At 34.5% G+C, this 7,591-nt stretch overlaps 1 pseudogene across 1 annotated transcript; it reads left to right on the top strand.

Annotated features, from left to right (window-relative positions):
- The first annotated feature begins 4,480 nt into the window (after positions 1 to 4,480).
- On the top strand, positions 4,481 to 5,300 carry LOC103273990 (annotated as a pseudogene). The gene has a single exon (XR_505231.1). The product of XR_505231.1 is annotated as a 60S ribosomal protein L7 pseudogene (transcript).
- The last annotated feature ends 2,291 nt before the right edge of the window (positions 5,301 to 7,591 follow it).

Genomic DNA, 7,591 nt, shown 5'->3' with positions numbered 1-7,591 from the left:
AAAGATCTAAAAATTGACCTTCCATATGACCCAGTAATTTCCCTTCTGGGAATAAATCTGAAGGAACTCAAATCATTCTATTAAAAAATTACCTGCATATGCATATTTATTGCAGCATTGTTCATAATAGCAAACACTTGGAATCACCTGGCTCATCAAAAGTGGACTGGATACAAAAAATGTGGTACATATACATGAGGAATATTATGTAGCCATAAAGAAAGACAAAATGATGGACTTCACAGCAACTTGGATGGATTTAGACTCTATAATACTGAGTGATCTATCACAGAAACAAAGAACTGAGTACCACATGTTCTCACTCATAACAAGACCCTGAACATTTATCATAATACTATAAGAAAGGGATTGTCAGTAGCAGGACACTGCCTGGGGAATGGGGGGAGTACATAATAACATCAGTACAATACCTGATCTCAAATCAGGCGGAGTGGGGACCAAAGGGAAGCCCAAACTTTATCTGCACAATTACCACTTATCTACCTAATCATGAATTGTACCCCACACCTTTAAAAAATAAATAAACATCACATTGTACCCCCTAGATACAAATATTATGTCAATTAAAAATAATACTTAAAAATTAAAAGTTTTAGAAACGCCTGGCTCATAATATGTTAAATGTGTTCAATATTTGCTAAATGAATGATGAATCTCTGCAATGCCCATTTTGTGCTAGAATACTCTGATTCAAATACATATAGAAAAAAATAAATTATATATTGTGTAATCAAGCAAAAACCGAAAATAAGTGTTTTTTTATGAACAGACTATTGTCCTTCTAATGTTTTCTAATCTATTAAGTCTTGTCGCTCTTTTCTCCTTTGCTATGAAAACCCAGATATTTAGCTGCAGAAATTGTAGATGACTATATTTGTTTACAGTATTTTTAAATTTTCAAAGTGATTTCATATACTTGACATTCTTTCTCACCAAAACTCCTGATATGAGGCAAATGTAGAGTCACTTAGATATTTATTAAGCATCTAATGTGTGCCACATGCTGTGTTAGGTGCTGGCAAGCAAAAATGCTGAGCTCCCTGTCCTCCGGGACCTCACAGATGCATGCAAAACTATTAGCCTTCCTTGAAATAAAGACAATTGAGAGGGAAGTGACCTGCCTAGTGAATATAAGAACCCAGGGCTTCTATATCCCAGTTTCTTCCCATGAAGGTAGTTGGCTTGTGGACTTCAGTATACAAAGGTTTTTGTGACGTAGGAGGGGAAAGGAGGGTAGAAAGTAAGGACCAAGCGAGGGAGGAGAAAGGAAAATGGGAGGAAACAAGGAAGAAAGGGAGGAAGTAGGGTAAGGATGGAGGGAGGGAAGGAGAAAGGAGGGACGGGCACATTTACCCATGATAATGGACACCATCCATTATCACTGACATGATAACTATAAAATCGAGCTGGAATCTTAAATGAGAAAACAATTTGCACACCAAACCACAATTTAATAGAATGTATTTTGGTGGAAAGTATTTCCAAATAATCTGTCCATGGAGAGAAAACTGTGAGGAAACTATTAGCTTAGCCTTTGTCGTCTATGACCTTGATTTGTATGATTCAGACTTTTCATTATACTCCTCCCACCATCCTCTTTTGGTTTGAAAATTTAGTGCTCTATGCGTCTGGACCTGTTCTTGGAACCATCGGGTCTTACTGCCTCAAGGGCCATGACTTTATAAGGGAAAGATTTTTCATAAGTTCCTATCACGTAAGACTCAACTGAAGTAGAAACTTAGCCCCACTAGCAGGTATTAATGTGTCCTTAAATTCCATGATACCAATTTACATGATATTTTGCTGCCCGCCTAACTGGCAAATCCTAATGGTGCTATCCCTAAGGGACTAGGGTCCATAGTCAGCGAAGACATGGCAAATTTCCTCTGCCATGCCAATTAAGTTTTGCCATCTTGGTGTTGTGTAGTAACTGCCTGCCTTGGGCATTTTTCTGAGCACCTTCCCTCTACAATCTATTATATTTAATGACTTGGCAAGTGTTTTTCTTTTTCCCTGACTAAAAAAGAAAAATGGTTTTCATTTCTAGTCTTATAATCTAGGACTTCTGCAGCAAGAAAAGTGAATCAAAGGTTTGGATCCACCTAGTAAAGCCCAAAAGAACATTAGGTTGATGTTACTAAGCAATCAGAGCTGTCTTATATCAAATCACTGGTTATTTTGTTTGTTTTTTGTGTTTTTTTCTCGTGAGAATGATGCTATTGTTGAGGATTCAGATAATTTAAAGGCATGTTCATGAAATATCTGGTTTTTCTCCTTGGCTTGCCACAGATAAATCAAATGCAAAGTTTGTGAGATGCACAGTGGGTGTCCCTTTGTGAGGACAGTTTCTCCTGCTAAAGTGAAAGATTAAGTGCATGAGGCAATCCAGATTATTGGATGGCTGTGAGAATCAATGAATGAAAAATATTCTTCCCCGTTGAATGGGGTAATTTATTCTCACTGATGGGACAAGGGGTCAGAGGATGGTTCTTGCTTCATCAGCTTTCATGGGGAGTCAACTCTGATTGGGGCCACTTGAGAGAGTGTCTATACCAGCGTGTAGTCAACATCTCTGCCTTGTGGGGCTATTGGAAGTAAAACTAGAAGAAAGCCAATAAATAGCTATAAGTTTTCTAATATTTGATTTCTTTATTGTGTGGGGACAAATGCCATCTTGTGCTTGGAAAATTACAGTGATTTGTGATTCTGTTGAATAAAGGTCGCTTAGTAGTGTCATATCAGACAAGTCTCTCTTCTGAATATATTTGGGGACATTTTCTATGTACTGTCCCAGAGTCTACCATATAACAGTTTATTACATAAATGTTCCTTAAAATTGTCTCTACATTAAAAAATATAATGTGTAGCAATATTTGGCACAATAAATTTTTACAAATGATAGCTATTGTTATAAATAAATTATAGATACACTATTAATTATAATAATGTGATTTTTATTATAAATCTCATCTTTATAATCCAGTGGGAAAAGCAGAAAAACTACACATATAATTTAACATACTGTGATACAAGCAAGGATGAATGTGGGTACAAAGTATTCTACTCATGCAGAGGAGAAAGGAATTTATTTGATGTAGTTGAGGAAGGTATAATAAAGGAGGTAGTGGCTGAGTAGGGTTTTGAAAGGTAAACAGGAATACGTGAAAAAATGCTCAGCTTCACTAATCATCAAAGAAACAGAAATCAAAACCACACTAATATATCACCTAACTCCAGTCAGGTTGACCATCACCAATAACTCAAAAAACAACAAATGCTGGTGAGGTTGCAGGGAAAAGGGAGGACTTCTACACCGTTGGTGGGAGTATAAACTAGTACAACCTCTGTGGAAAACAATGTGGTGATTCTTAAAAGATCTAAAAATTGACCTTCCATGTGATCCCATGATCCCTCTTCTGGGAATATACCTGGAGGAACTCAAACCACTCTATGAGAAAGATACTTGCACATGCATGTTTATTGCAGCATTATTCACAATAGCAAAAACATGGAACCAACTGTGCCCATCGAAAGAGAACTGGATTAAAAAAATGTGGTACATACATGATGGAATATTATACATCCATAAAGAAGGACAAAATTATGGGTTTTGCATCAACTTGAATGGACTTCAAGTTTATAATACTTAGTGATCTATCATAGAAACAAAGAACTGAGTATCACATGTTCTCACTCATAATTGGACCTTGAACAATGATCATAATACTATAAAAAAGGGATTGGCAGTAGTGGGAAACTGCCAGGGGAGGTGGGGAGTGCACCTCATCAACAAGTGACCATTTGTATACCTGACCCTGAGTTGCACCCATATTTTTTAAAATAAAAAATAAATAAAATAAAATACATTAAAAAAGAAAAATAAACAGGAGTTAGCCAGGTAGATGGGGATGGAAAAAATAGGAAGGGCATTTGAGCCAAGAGAACACCATGTGGAAAGACACAAAAACACACACTCCAAGTTTGTGTGCCAGTTTATAAGTGAGTTAGTTGGGGGGAATATGGCATATCTTGGTATACATCCATGTGTGTTTGAAGTGTTCTAGTGAAGTGTTCTAGAAATGTCATTTAGGTCAAGATTATTGATTGTTCTGTTAATGTCATTTATATCTTTACTAATTTGTTATTTGTTCTATCAGTTATTAAAAGGGTTCTTGAAATCTCAGATGTATTTGTGGATGTGTCTATTTCTTCTTGCTGTTTGGTTAGTTTTTACTTTATGTATTTTGAAGCTTTACTATTAAGTGTGTAAACATTTAGAATTGTTAGGTCTTCATGATAAAATTACCCTCTGTGTGTGTGTGTGTGTGTGTGTGTGTGCGTGTGTTTGGTTATATTCTTTGTTCTGACATATACTTTGTTATTAATATAGCCACTCTTGCTTTTAACTTATTATGTCTTTATATTTAAAATGTATTTAGCTTCTTTTCTGGCTGAAACCATGGTAGGTGTCAAAGAGAAGAAAAAGAAGTTTCCTCCTGTGCCAGAAACCCTTAAGAAAAAGTGAAGGAATTTCACTGAACTGAAGATCAAGTACCTGAGAAAGAAGTTGGCGCCCAAAATGTATTGAAAAGCAAGGAAGCTTATCTATGAAAAAGCTAAGCACTATCACAGGAATATAGGCAGATGTACAGAACTGAGATTCGAATGGCTGGGGTAGCAAAAAAAAAAAAAAAAATGACATCTATGTACCTGCAGAACCCAAACTGGCATTTGTCACCAGGATCAGAAGTATCAATGGTATGAGCCCAAAGGTCTGAAAAGTGTTGCAGTTTCTTGGCCTTCATCAGATCTTCAATGGAACCTTTGCTAAGCTCAACAAGGCTTCAATTAACATGCTTAGGATTGTAGAATCATATATTGCATGGGAGTTCCCAAACCTGAAGTCAGTAAATGAACTAATCTAAAAGCATGGTTATGGAAAAGTTAGTAAGAAGTGAATTGCCTTGACAGATGATTGCTCGATCTCTTGATAAATATGGCATCTTCTGCATGGAGGATCTGATTCATGAGATCTATACTGTTGGAAAATGCTGCAAAGAAACAAATGACTTCCTCTGGACCTTTAAATTATCCTCTCCACAAGGTGGAATGAAGAAAAAGACCACCCATTTTGTAAAAGGTGGAGATGCTGGCAACAGGGAAGACCAGATCAACAGGCTTATTAGAAGGATACACTAAGGTGTCAGCCATGATTATTTTTGTTAACTGGTCAATTAATAAACAATGCCTGGTTTCAAATTGAAAAAAATAAAATAAAATAAATTGTATTTATTGTAGGTAGCATACAGTTGAGTTCTTTCTTGTGTATCCAATCTGAAAATATCTTCATTTTATTGGAGTATTTAGATCATTTCTATTTACTATGAATATTGATATAGTTAGAAATAAATCTACAATGCTTATATTTGCTTTCTATTTGTTACATTTACTCCTTGTTTCCTTTTCAGTTTATTTTGGATCACTTTTATGACTCCTTTTTTCTTTATTTATTAACTATAACTTTTATTTTAGTGACTGATTTAGGTTTTATTGTATACATCTTCAACTTATCACCCTCTAGTGATGCTATACCAACTCATGTATCAATATAAATTTTTTGAATAGTATACTTTTATTTTTCCCTTCTTCATCATTGATACTGTTGATGTCATATATTGTATTTCTATATATGTTATAAACCTTATGCTACATTGGTATTAATTTTTGTTTAAAGAATGAATTATCTTTAAAGATATTAAAATAAAATAAAATCATATTTCTGGATCCATGTAGCTTTTATTTCTGGCACTCTTCATCCAATTGAATAGATCCATTTTGCCAATTGGTGTCATTTTGTTCCTGCCCAAATGACTTCCTCCAACATTTCTTATAATGTGGATCTACTCTCAGTTCTTATGTATGTGAAAAATATGCATTTACTTCACTTTTAAATTAAATTTTATATTTCAAGACAATTTCAGATTTACAGAATAATTGTAAAGATAGTACAGACAGTTCTCATATGTTCTGTACCCAGTTTCTCATATTATTAACATCTTACACTAGCATTTATTTTCATTTTTGAAAAAATATTTTTGCTGGATATAGAATTCTAGGTTGACAGGTTTTTTAACCTTAGTATGGAAAGATATTTCACTGCTCTGGAATGCATTGTTTCTGATAAAGAATCTGGAATTATTTTCCTTGTCTCTCTGTAATATGTCTTTTTTTCCCTGGCTGCTTTAAGATTTTCTCCTTATAATTGTTTTTGAATAATTGGTTTATGATGTATCTTGGTATAGTTTTCACTGTTTCTTTTGATTGGGGTTCATTGAGATTCTTGTATTTGTGATTTTAAAGTGATCAAATATGGAAAATTTTCAACATATTATTACTTTAAATATTTTTTCTGTGCTACCTTCTCTCTATTTTTTCCTTTAGAGACTAACTTGCACATACATTGAGCCATTTATCATTGTCTCTGACATGATCTTTTAAAAATATCCTTTTTTCTCAGTGTACTTTATTTTTGATGTTTCCTATTGCTATGTCTTTGAGTTGACTAATATATTCTATACTATCTAAACCTCTGTTACTCCCATAAAGTTACTTTTTCGCTCTAGATGTCTGATTTGAGTTCTTTTTCTATATTCTATGCCTCTATTTGTTTAACACTTGGGTTACTCTAATAATAACCATTTTAATTATTTAATGTGACAATTATAATATCTGTGTCAGATCTAGGTCAACTTTGACCAATTGATCGCCTTCTCTATTATGAGTCACTATTCTCCTTCCTTACTGTATGCCTGGTTATATTTTATCAGATGTTCATATTGTGGATTTTACCTTATTAGAGTTGGACATTTTTGTATTTCTATAAATATTCTTTGGCTTTGTTAGGGATGAAGTTAATTTACTTGGAAACCATTTAATCATTTTGGTACTATTCTAAGAAGTATGATTTTTGTCTAGGGCTAGCTTTCTCTACCACTGAGGCAAGACCCTATGAGTACTGTGACCAGTGTTCTATATATTATAAACTTTCCATTCTGGCTGGTGAAAAAAAACACTATTCTTAGAGCTACATGAGTTTCCAGTACCATTTCCTCAAATCATTCATTTAGTTTTTCCCCTGGTCTTAGGTCTTTTCTTTACAAGTTTGTGCTGATCAATGTTCTGCTGAATACTCAAAGAAAGTCTACAGATTTCCAGAATCTTCCCTCTGAGCACTTTTCCCCTCTATGGTACTTTGATCTGTGTATGACAGCCATCTTTGTCTTCCCTGCCTTTCAGCTCCATCTTCTCAACTCAGAAAGTTCACTGGACTCTACTTGTGATTCAGTTTCCCTGCACAACAATCTGAAAACTTTCTGAAGACAGTAAGCTGAGGCAATTGTAAGAATCACCTAATTTGTTTCCCATCTCTCAAGGATTGATGACCTTGGTTGTCTGATGTCCAATGTCTTGGAAATTTTCACTTATGTATTTTATTTTGAACTCTAGCTGTTTAAAGTGGGAGATTATATCTAGTTTCTGTTTCTTCATCTTAGCTATAAGCTGAAGTCTA

This window comes from Carlito syrichta, unplaced genomic scaffold (assembly GCF_000164805.1).
Source record: "Carlito syrichta isolate Samal-C Ts95f unplaced genomic scaffold, Tarsius_syrichta-2.0.1 Scaffold314332, whole genome shotgun sequence".
In the NCBI taxonomy this organism is placed as follows: domain Eukaryota; kingdom Metazoa; phylum Chordata; class Mammalia; order Primates; family Tarsiidae; genus Carlito; species Carlito syrichta.
The sequence above is the reverse complement of the archived record's forward strand: the minus strand, read 5'-3'. Positions and strand labels throughout refer to the sequence as shown.